Source organism: Phaseolus vulgaris, chromosome 3 (assembly GCF_051622355.1).
Source record: "Phaseolus vulgaris cultivar YP4 chromosome 3, ASM5162235v1, whole genome shotgun sequence".
NCBI classification, from domain to species: Eukaryota; Viridiplantae; Streptophyta; class Magnoliopsida; order Fabales; family Fabaceae; genus Phaseolus; species Phaseolus vulgaris.
In genome coordinates this window covers 21,572,796-21,585,175 of record NC_143500.1, presented here as the reverse complement: position 1 = coordinate 21,585,175, position 12,380 = coordinate 21,572,796, and the positions used below count along the sequence as shown (strand labels likewise).

General features: G+C 32.9%; 1 pseudogene; it reads right to left on the bottom strand.

Annotated features, from left to right (window-relative positions):
- Positions 1–1,017: 1,017 nt before the first annotated feature.
- LOC150028739 (uncharacterized) lies at positions 1,018–7,182 on the bottom strand (annotated as a pseudogene).
- Between the last annotated feature and the right edge of the window lie 5,198 nt (positions 7,183–12,380).

The following is a 12,380-nucleotide window of genomic DNA, read 5'->3' as shown; positions in this document are numbered from 1 at the left end:
AAGTTACTGCCATCTTTGAATCAAAAGATCTAACATCAATGAGTGTTGCATCATTGTTTGGTAAGCTTAGGGAACATGAGCTTGAAATGAATAGGCTTGTTGTTCAAGAAAGTGAGGACAAGCACCACAAGGGTATAGCTCTTAAAGCTTGCAAACGACAACAAGACTCAAGTGGAAGTGATAAAGACAACATGAGTTTGTTATCAAGAAAATTCAGCAAGTTCTTGAGGAAAAGGCAAGCTTCAAAGAGGTATGATTCTAAAAAACCTAGTGATTTTAATATTAACAAATACACTTGCTATGGATGTGGTGAACAAGGTCATATCAAGGCAAAATGCCCCAATAATGAAGTCAAAGAAAAGGCAGAGTTCAAGAAAGAGAAAAAAAAGGGAAAGCCAAGAAGGCATATGTGGCATGGGATGACAATGAAGTATCATCCTCAAGCTCTTCAGATGATGAAGAAGAAAATATGTGTCTTAAAGCTTCAGTAGCAAGTAGCATAACTTCTTCATCCTCAAGTAAAGGTAACAAATATTATCAATTGCTTTAAGCTTTCAATGAAACTCATGAAGAGGCTAACCGATTGACACTTTCTTTCAACCGGTTGAAAGGTCTAAATAACTGGTTGGAAAATAGAGTCAAGTCTCTAGAGGAAGAACTGAGTAAAACAAAAGAAGATTTTGAAAACCTTGATTTAGTTTACAAAAACTCATCATGCAGTTGTGAGTCAAAAGTTTGTGAAAATTGTGAAAATCTTGAAAGAAAGATTCACTATCTTTTGAAAACCTTGGACAAACTTACAACTGGAAAGTCCATTTTTGAAGATGTTCTTGCATCTCAAAAATGTGTTTTTGGAAAAGCTAGTTTAGGCTTCTATCCTCAAAGCAAAGAAAATAAGATTTCAAAACCTTTTTACATCTGTACCAAAAAAACATCGGTTAAAAGGTCGATTCAACCGGTTGTAACATGCTTGTGATGATAGAATTTGTTAGACATATGTAACAAGATAATAAAATTTTAAAATAATGTATGAATGTTGTCATCTAACCTGGGTATTCAATATCGAGTTTGATTTGCTTCCTTTTGTAACCTGCTTAAAATATTTTGACTTACTGATCCTTTAAATGAGGCAATTTTCAATCTGATTTTGGCCCATCTCTACATCATATAAGTCCTAATATCTTCTAGCATGGTAATGATAGGTTTTGCACATTCTGGTACAAGCACACTATTAAAGCCTTCAGAAATATTGTTCACAAGTGAGTCACATTTTGGAATGAATGTGAACATTGATCTGGACCAAAACCTAGTACACGAAAATAAATGATTTCAGATCCTAGGAATTGGTGTGCATGTGTTGTATAAGTTTAGTGGATGTGCATGTGCATGTGCTATCTAACAAATTCTATTCCAGTTTCACACTACATTTTCAAAATTAATTCCCCAATGCCAATGGAGAAATAATCAAATAGTCATCAACCAATTACAAACAATTTGGGAGTGAACAATAGGGAGCAAAATATGACATGGAATTTTCAAATCTGAATGTAGTGTTCAGTTTTGAAATCAGATTAAAATTTGTCACTCATGTCTCAAAATGATATTAAAATTCAAATTTCAAAGCTGATTCTACTCTCTAAAATGTAAGCATGAATAGGCAATGAAGGCCCCATGATGTGCCTCTCACTATACGTGTCTTAACTAGCCCCACATGACAATTATTGTAGCATCACAAATAAAGTTAGATATAAAGTTAGGTTTTCCACCACAAATCACAACATAAACAATATATAATTTAGTGATTGTGTACCGCTGTCAAATTCTAACAATATTCTAACATAAACAAGTGCATGTGCATGTGTTATTTAATAAATTCTGTTTTAGTTTGACACTACATTTTCAAAATTAATTCCCCAATGCCAATGGAGAAATAATCAATAGCCATCAACCAATTACAATCAATACAGTTTTCAGTTTTTTCACCTAAAAGAAAAGTATCAATACTTGCCTGGGAGGTAATGCAATAAGATGTTTGAATGCATCATCATTGACTTCCTTTATAACCCTCATCTCCCTCTCCCATGCTTGGGGATATGTGCTGCCGGCTGCCCTCCACAGAACCGTTGCACTGCCCCAGGTATGAGTTCTTGAATGGCAGGAAGAAAACCCTGTCAAAAGTCATATATAAAATAGTTAAATGAAAATTATCATCAGACAAAATCAACAATTGACAACAAAGAATATACCTTTTGTTGGTCAAACATGAAAGTCATGCCTTGACATACATGTACTCCCCCAACATCTTCAATAAAAAGCTGCAAAAACCAGGTTCAAGAATCTTTGCATTCAAACTCAACCACATCATATGCTAAAGGAAGCATCTGATCATTTGGGTCCCTCCCAATTTATGTCAACAGTTCACCATCATAAAATCCTTTCAAGAAACATCCATCCAAAGCAATTATGGGCCTACAAGATATAAAGTTATCCTTGCAAGCTTTTAAGCAGACATAAAATCTGTTAAAAACTTTGAATCCATTCATATCTTTAACTTTGACTTTCACTGTAGACCCAGGATTTGCACACATCAGCTCATGTGCATAGTCATAAATTCGTTTGTACTGCTCTTAAAATGTACCCTAGACATTCTTCATCGCCATGGCCATTGCCCGTTGAGCTTTTGACTTACTTATACTTGTGCTCCAAATTTTAATGGTTTTATTCCTTACATCATCAATTCTCAATTTTGGATTCTAACTTAAAGAAGTCTCCAACCTTCCACTCAACCATTTAGTGCTCAACAAATCAACCTTAAACTACCTAGCACAGATATGCATGTCATTTAGTTTTCTTAACTGCCAACACCTTGTTGAGGGTAAGAACCCACAATATGCACACCATTCACATTGTCCTTGTTCTCCAATACAACACACACGAACTCTCGAATTATCATTTTTTATTAATTTTAAATTCCTCCCTGAATGGACAACATAAGTTCTAATGGCATCTTTAAATGCTTCCTTGTCTGTAAAATAGGTTCCCAAATCCCCCGAAAAATCTGTCATGTTTTTTGGCATTTCAAATGATGAAAATTTACCACCTGTACTGATATCCTCCTCACCATTTTCAAATTCATTCACGCTGTCTAACTCTTCTGATTCCCACTCTGCATCTGACAGCCATCTTTCATGCACAAATGTTCCTTCACTTTCATCATCATCAGCACCCAAATCATGCAAATCATCTATAGAATTTGGTTGTAAACCTTCAATAGGATTATTTGTAAGTTAAAACATGAATAAACGTAAATTGAACACACACAATAATGTGTTCACATATAGATCTTATCATATCATGATTCTCACACAATCATATAATCAAGAAGGAATAGACACTTACCTTGATCCATGAGTGATCCTAATTGAGCAGTTACTTTATCTCCTTTATCCCAATCTATCTCTTGCAATTCCGTTCTTGTCTCACACTTTCGTGATGGTTAACAGTGAGACAACTATTATTTGCAGAGACAGAACCTTATAGCTTTAGTACCCAATCTCCATCAGATGTAGGTTTTCATTAGGTATATCATCAGATGTATATATTTCTCACATTAACCAATGGACCTTTATTCTATTATTATTATTATTAAATCATATTTGGGCCCAAAGCCCAAATTCTAAGTCATGTGAGTCACTTTATAGAAATTAATTTACATAATTTCTTACATTCTCCCACTTGACTCATATGAGTTATAATACTTTCATGATTTAATAATTACATAAATGCGCATTTAAAAGGCCTTACATAAATTGGTTCTATCATTATTCATAATCAAGAATACAGAAATAATAAGAGTCATGGCGGTTACATGTCATTTGAATCAACACATTTCCTTCCATGTACTACTATATCATTCTTTCTCCTTAATATGACTTTATAGTGAGAAATCCATAATAGGTTCAAACATAATGTCATTGTCATCAATAACAACATAATTTGTTTTCCACACCATAATAACATAATTTGCATGCATATACATAAAGTAGAAAACAACATAAATTTCAGAAACTTTATTTATCAATGAGCTCAGAGTGTCAAAAAAACAACATTCATAATTTACTAGTAGACATAATGCCCATATTTACAACATGACCAGTAAATGTTTTGGGCGGTAACCCTTTTGTTAAAGGGTCAGCAATCATAAGATCAGTGCTAATATGTTCTATTGACACTTTATGTTTCTGAACTTCTTCTTTAACGGTAAAGTATTTCAATTCCATATGTTTAGCACCTTTGGAATACTTGTCGTTTTTAGAAAAGGAGACTGTTGCGGAGTTATCACAATAAATTTTCAGCGGCTTGGCAATACTGTCAACAATTCCAAGTCCTGAAATAAAATTCCGCAACCAATTAGCCAGAACTGTGGCCTCAAAGCATGCCACAAACTCAGCCTCCATAGTGGACGCAACGATGACTGACTGCTTCGCACTTTTCCATGAAATCGCTCCTCCGGCTAAAAGATACACATAACCAAATGTAGAATTTCGTGTATCCACACAGCCAGCAAAATCTGAATCTGTATATCCAATCACCTCAAGATGATCAGATCTTTTATAAGTAAGCATGTGATCCAAGTATCTTAAAACTTTCTTTGCAGCTTTCCAATGATCCAATCCAGGATTACTCTGGTATCTACCAAGCATACCAACTGCAAAACTAATATCTGGTCGTGTACAAGTTTGAGCATACATTAAACTCCCAACAATAGATGCATAAGGTATATTCTCCATTTGTTTCCGTTCCAAGTCATTCTTTGGACATTGCATGAGACTAAATTTGTCTCCTTTCTGTATTGGAACAGGAGATGTCGAACATTTATCCATTCTGAATCTCTCTAAAACTTTATTAATATATGCTTTCTGAGACAAACCTAACAGTCCTTGTGATCTGTCACGGAATATTTCAATTCCTATCACATAGTATGCCTCACCCATATCTTTCATCTCAAAGTTATTAGAGAGAAACTTCTTAGTCTCACTTAATAGACCAAGATCATTAGTTGCAAGCAAGATATCATCAACATACAGAATCAAGAATATAAACTTGCTCCCACTGACCTTCAGGTATATACACCGATCAACGATGTTTTCCTTAAACCCAAATGACACAATAGTATTATTAAACTTAAGATACCATTGCCTAGAAGCCTGTTTAAGCCCGTATATTGATTTCTTGAGTTTACACACCATGTGTTCCTTTCCTTTTTCAATAAACCCCACTGGTTGGTCCATATAAACATCCTCTTCTAAATCCCCATTCAGAAAAGTAGTTTTGACATCCATCTGATGCAACTCAAGATCATAATGAGCTATTAATGCCATGATAATTCTAAAGGAATCTTTCTTAGAAACAGGTGAAAATGTTTCTTTATAATCAATGTCATCCTTTTGAGTAAAACCTTTGGCAACAAGTCGGGCCTTGTAACGTTCGATATTGCCATGAGAGTCACGTTTAGTCTTAAAGACCCATTTACACCCGACTCTTTTGCATCCTTCTGGCAATTCTATAAGGTCCCATACATCATTCTGTGCCATTGATTTAAGCTCATCTTTCATGGCATCTAACCACTTATCAGAATTATCATCATTGACGGTGTCTGAAAATGAAACTGGATCATTATCAATACTTAAGTCATTTTCTGACTCTTGTAGATAAACCATATAATCATTCGAAACAACAGACTTTCTTTCTCTTTGAGATCTTCTTAATACTATTTCTTGTGGTTGTTCTACTACAGGTTCATTGTTTTCTTCATGATCATTAATTTGTTGTTCTTCTTCATTATTGAGTGGTTCAACTACATTAGGAACAACAATACTTGAAGTAAAGGTACTAGTTAAAGGAACTTGTACTCTAACTTCCTTAATCTCCACATTTTGTGAAATATTACTTCCACTGGTTTCACCATTTTCAATGAACCGTGCATTTCCAGATTCAACAATTCTTGTGTTATGGGTAGGACAGTAAAACATATACCCTTTTGACTTTGCTGGATAACCAATGAAATATCCACTGATTGTTCTTGCATCCAATTTCTTCTCTTGCGGATTGTATATTCTGACTTCTGCCTGACATCCCCAAACATGCAAGTGTCTCAAACTGGGTTTCCTTCCTGTCCATAATTCAAAAGGTGTCTTTTGAACTGCCTTACTAGGAACCCTGTTCAATAGATACATGGCAGTTTTTAAAGCATACATCCACAACGAAACAGGTACAGTTGACTCACTTAACATGCTCCTAACCATATCCATTAAGGTTCGATTACGCCTTTCTGAAATACCATTTTGTTGTGGTGTACCTGGCATTGTGTATTGAGCACAAATACCACGTCTCTCAAGGAACTTAGCAAACGGACCAGGGTGTTGTCCACTTTCATCATACTTTCCATAATATTCACCACCTCTATCTGACCTGACAATTTTCACCTTTCTGTCTAATTGCCTTTCCACTTCATTTATGTAAACTTCCAAGACATTCACCGCTTGCGATTTTTCATGCAGTAAATAGACATAACCATAACGTGAAAAAATCATCAATGAAGGTAATAAAATACCTTTCTTTATTGAAAGAACTTGCATCAAAAGGTCCACATATATTAGTGTGTATAATTTAAAGAAGCTGAGTACTTCTTGTGGCTCCCTTCTTTGTGTGTTTTGTTTGTTTGCCTTTAATACAATCCACACATACATTCAGATCAGTAAAATCCAAACTTGGAAGTATTTCATACTTTACCAATCTCTCCATTCTTTCCTTGGAAATATGTCCCAAACGTTTGTGCCACAAGAAAGCAGAACATTCATTCACCAAACTTCGTTTAGTGCCAACATTATGATGCGAGGTCATAAGAGTTTCAGCATATAGTTTATCGAGATTCAATCTTTATAATCCATCATAAAGAGTACTAGATCCAATAGACTTAAGTCTTGCCGCAATATTAGTCATTTCAATGACATGTTCGTGCATAGTACGAGAACCATCAAATTCCATGGTGGTTAATATACTCATTAATGTCCCAACAAGAGACTTATCAGTAGTTTGGGAGCGCTCTTCCACAAATTTCATAAATTCTTTTGCACCATCAGTTTTGGGAAGAGCAAACTTAATATTACTTGCTATGCTCATTCGCATAAAGATACAGGAACAATACTTGATCACACATGCTTAACATTAATACTTTGAGTCATAAATTAAACATACTATACAGATTCAGAAAACATTCTATGTATACTAACGTTCTCCTTTGGGAGATCCATTAATACACAAAACATAATGATGCTAATAGTATTAACTTTATTTGGTAAGATATATGCATTAACTAGAAACACTTGTTATCTTTGGATATACAAGCAAAAACTAATAACACATACTCACTACCAACAATCATATCCATTAATTATAAGGACAACTAATCAACCTTTGGGTGATCCATAATGCCCTATAATAATGAATTTCCATTTACCCATATACTTCATAATTTAGCATCCATTCTATAGGTAATTGGAATAAAATTTATCAGTAATCTGGAATTAAATAAAACTTAAAGATTTGATCACTTTGGTGATTACAAATCTATCATACAAATAATTCCATAAATATTATCATTAATTGAAATAAAATTTCATCATCCATAATTTGGAATTAAATAAAACATAAAGATTTGATCACTTTGGTGATTGCAAATCTATCATACAAATAATTCCATAAATAATATCATTAATTGAAATAAAATTTCATCATCCATAATTTGGAATTAAATAAAACTTAAAGATTTGATCACTTTGGTGATTACAAGTCCATCATATAATTCCAAAATTTCAATTTAAAATTAAATACATAAAGCGGAAATATAATTTTCCATTCCTCACTTTCAATCAATTAATTAAACTTTAATTTAATGAACATAATCATTAAAACTTTAATTTAATGCAAATTAAATTACATTAAAAAATAAAAAAATAATACATAAACAGAAAAATTAATTTTCTGCTACTCACTTTCAATTAATTAATTAAACTTTAATTTAAATATAAATTGCATTACATTATAACATAATAAAATTTCATTAAAACTTTAATTAAACTTTAATATAATTCAAATTGAATTAATTAATAATAATAACATAATAAAATTTGAATTAAAACTTTAATGAAACATTAATCAAAATAAAATAAATAAATAAATAAAAAGAAAAAAAAAGAAACATGTTAGGTGCAGATAATTACTCTCACTATTTTATTTATTTATATATATTGTTTCATTATTTTATATTATAATACAATTATCATTATTTTATATTATAATACAAATATCATTATTTTATATTATAATACAAATATCATTATTTTATATTATAATATAATTTTCTGTTCACTTTATCATGAAACCCTAAAATAAAAAACACAGCCACCATTTTTCACTTTATCATCAAAGGGGTATCAACCATAACTAAATGTGCCACGGGAAAAGATGACTGCAATTTCATCTTTCTTCAATTGAATTAAAAATGACATAAAGAGGCACACTCCATAAACCCCTAATTTTAAAATTAGGGTTCTTTAATTTTGATGGTTTAAGACAATTAGGGAACTATCATAGAGGAATGAAAACCTTAATTTATAAACCCTAATTTTAAATTAGGGTTCTTAAATTGGAAATAATTTTTTTTTAAATTAGGGTTCTTAAATTGGGAATAATTTTTTTTAAAATTAGGGTTCTTCAAATTTTGGAAAAACATTAATGGAGAATCACAAAAAATGAGCATCATGGCTCTGATACCACATGTAAGTTAAAACATGAATAAACGTAAATTGAACACACACAATAATGTGTTCACATATAGATCTTATCATATCATGATTCTCACACAATCATATAATCAAGAAGGAATAGACACTTACCTTGATCCATGAGTGATCCTAATTGAGCAGTTACTTTATCTCCTTTATCCCAATCTATCTCTTGCAATTCTGTTCTTGTCTCACACTTTCGTGATGGTTAACAGTGAGACAACTATTATTTGCAGAGACAGAACCTTATAGCTTTAGTACCCAATCTCCATCAGATGTAGGTTTTCATTAGGTATATCATCAGATGTATATATTTCTCACATTAACCAATGGGCCTTTATTCTATTATTAAATCATATTTGGGCCCAAAGCCCAAACTCTAAGTCATGTGAGTCACTTTATAGAAATTAATTTACATAATTTCTTACATTATTGGCATGCCTTTTATTTATGCGCCTATGCCTAACCTCACCCTCAACATTGCGTTCAAAACCTTAAGGTTCAACACCACCATCATCCTCAACATCACCTTCAACACCCTCGGTTGCAGGCCACCACCATCCTCAACATTATGTTCAAGACCTTCGGGTTCCACACCACCACCATCCTCAACATCACCTAAAACCAACACCACTTCTGCCTCTGAAACAACATGCAATAAAAATAAATGAACTTCACCATGTGTATTTTCAATTTTCAGCATTTCTATTGTACCACCATCATTAACCAGAACCTCCAATCTATTTTCCAACTCTTCACAACCTCCACATGAATACCACATCTCCTGTATTGTTATAAACCCCATCTCCTTTAGGATGCCAACTATTTCAAAGTAACTTCATCTACCACTGTCACATGACCATGTTGATGTATCACCACCAACATATCTTGCATCACAAAATGTCCCACTATGGTTGACCACAAGTTGAAAATAACCTTCTTCCATGATATGACTTTATAAAAGGTATTCCTGTGAAATGTAAATATACATATGACCACAAATAACAAACAAATTACAAAGCAAACTAATAAGTGTCTAATTGCAGTAATATTTCATATTAAAATATAGGCACTTATGAGGATTTATTGCTAATTTATATATAAAATAATCCTTAATTTATGAATTTATACCTTTTTACATTTTTATGAGCTTTATTTGAATAAGAGCATTTTATTCCCAAATTTGGTGTTAATTGCATATTTTTAGGGACGCTTGAAGATTTAAAGTAAAGGAGAATAATTTGAGCTAAAAAGAGAAAGTTGGAAGGTCCCAGAATGGAAAAAGATGCAAAGAAAGATTGTGCCTTTTTTATGTTTTATCACTTAGCCCATGAGCGCGACACAGGAAGCGACCTAACCCTAGAAAACTAGGATAAATAGGGGGCTAGAGGCTCAACCCTAGTCTTCCAGATTGAGAGGGAAACACCATAGAGTAAATTGTAACCCAATTGGGAGAATGGAAGGTGCTAGAAGTATCTGTGGCTAATTCTACCCTTTAGGATTGGGAGTAATCTGCTCAAACTCTTATGTATTGAGGTGATATCTTATATATTAAATATTCAGTTCTTGATTGATTATTGGTATTGTTGTTTTACTTTTAACTTTTCGTGACAAATTAAAAATCTTAAATATGACCGGGAGGTATTTTTAGGGTTCGGACTCAAACAATAATATTTAACATATTTGAGTGTTAGGGATAGACTGGAAATGTTAATTGCCATTAACGTCTGAGTGTGATTCTAAGTTGTTTTTATAAATATGCGAGAGATCGATATTTAGGAAACGTTCTTATGAATTTTATATGCGAGGGATCGATATAAATGAATTTTCTACGGGCATCAATTTCAATCAAAGAATTCAATATTAACATGTTAATCAAAATACATGAGAGTGGGAGAGATGAAACCTAATCCTTATTTTTCCAATTGAAACAACTAATTCTTTGTTTGTTTTCTTATTGATCAGTGCCAACACAATCACTTTAAAACTCTTTTTATTGTTCTGTTATTATATTTAGCGAATATTGTACTCGATAATTCACTCTTCTTTGTGGGATCGATATCCGTCCTTAGGGACAATTATTACTTTTGACAAATGCGGTGCACTTGCCATAAAAAGTCATCACAAACCTTCACTTAATTATGTCAGAGACCAAATGCTGGACCACACATAGAAAAATCTTGCACATGGTGGACCCTACATCATAAGCTACTCTGTATATGTTCTCTAAAAGTAATCACAAACGCAACCACTCTAAAACTAAGTCAAAAAGTACTAACCTTATAAAGGACCAACCACGAAACGACACCACTATCGATAATGCCTTCGGGTTCCTCAATCGTTGCCCCTTCACCAGCTCTAGATCGCACCTCTGAATGGACTCGCACCACAGGATCGCACCTCCGAATGGACTCACACCACTCAATCGAACCAGAGGAGCGCACCTCAAGATCATTCTTCACAATCGCACCTCGTATCTCAGAAACCCTAAATCGTGCTTTCAATTTAAAATTCGTAATCCCCAATTCAAATCACTATAACCTTAAACCCCTAATTCAGTATTCACTAAACTAATGTAACCACCATCCACGTCACTTGACACGTCTCTGCCACATAAGCACCACTTAACGCCATTTGGTGCGACTTAACAAAAAGGACGATTTTGACTACATTTTAAAAAACTTAGGGACCAAATTGATTTTTTTTAAAACCACTATACTAAATTGCCTATTGGCTTTAAATGTAGGGACAAAAAAGGTAATTAAACTTTATTATTATTATTATTATTTGTTCTAGTTACTTCTTGTGAGCATTCATTACCATAATGCCAACTTGATAAAAGAACACACACGAGAGAGGCTAGAAATTGTTTTATAACTTTCCATTAATGCATCGATATTTCTTTTAGAAAAATATTAATAATTATAATCATGATGCATATTACTGTTTGTTTTTTCTGAGATAATTTTGATGGAAGGTGATACCTTAAGTTTCATCATTAAGAGTATAAGAACATTTTTAATACATGAAAGTGTCATAAACTTATTACTTAGGTCTTATAGGATTCATAAAAAAGTTGAGAAAAAAAATGTAACATAGTAGGACTCAACTAAAATAAAATAAAGTTTTATAATATAACTCTTATTCTAGAGATAATCCAATAAATTTAGTACTTTTATTTAAGGTATAATTACTTTATTGGTCCCTACATTTAGGATCAATATTTAATTTAGTACAGTGGTTTTTTTAAAAAATCAATTTGGTCCCTTTATTTCTTAAAAAGTATCCAAATTGGTCCTTTATGTTAATTCTTCCAAATTGCGTCAGGTGTTACTTATGTGGTAGAGAGAAATGGGATTAAGTTGTGTGTGAGATGGTGATGGAAACCAAGTAGAGGAAGCTCAAATGGCTAGAGCATGGCTAGAGCATTGGGTAAAGAGCATCAAATGATGACTCTTCTTATTTCTCTTGTATAGTTTAATAGGTGTGGATAATAAATAAAAGTGTGAATAGTTTAGAGGGTGTAGACGCACT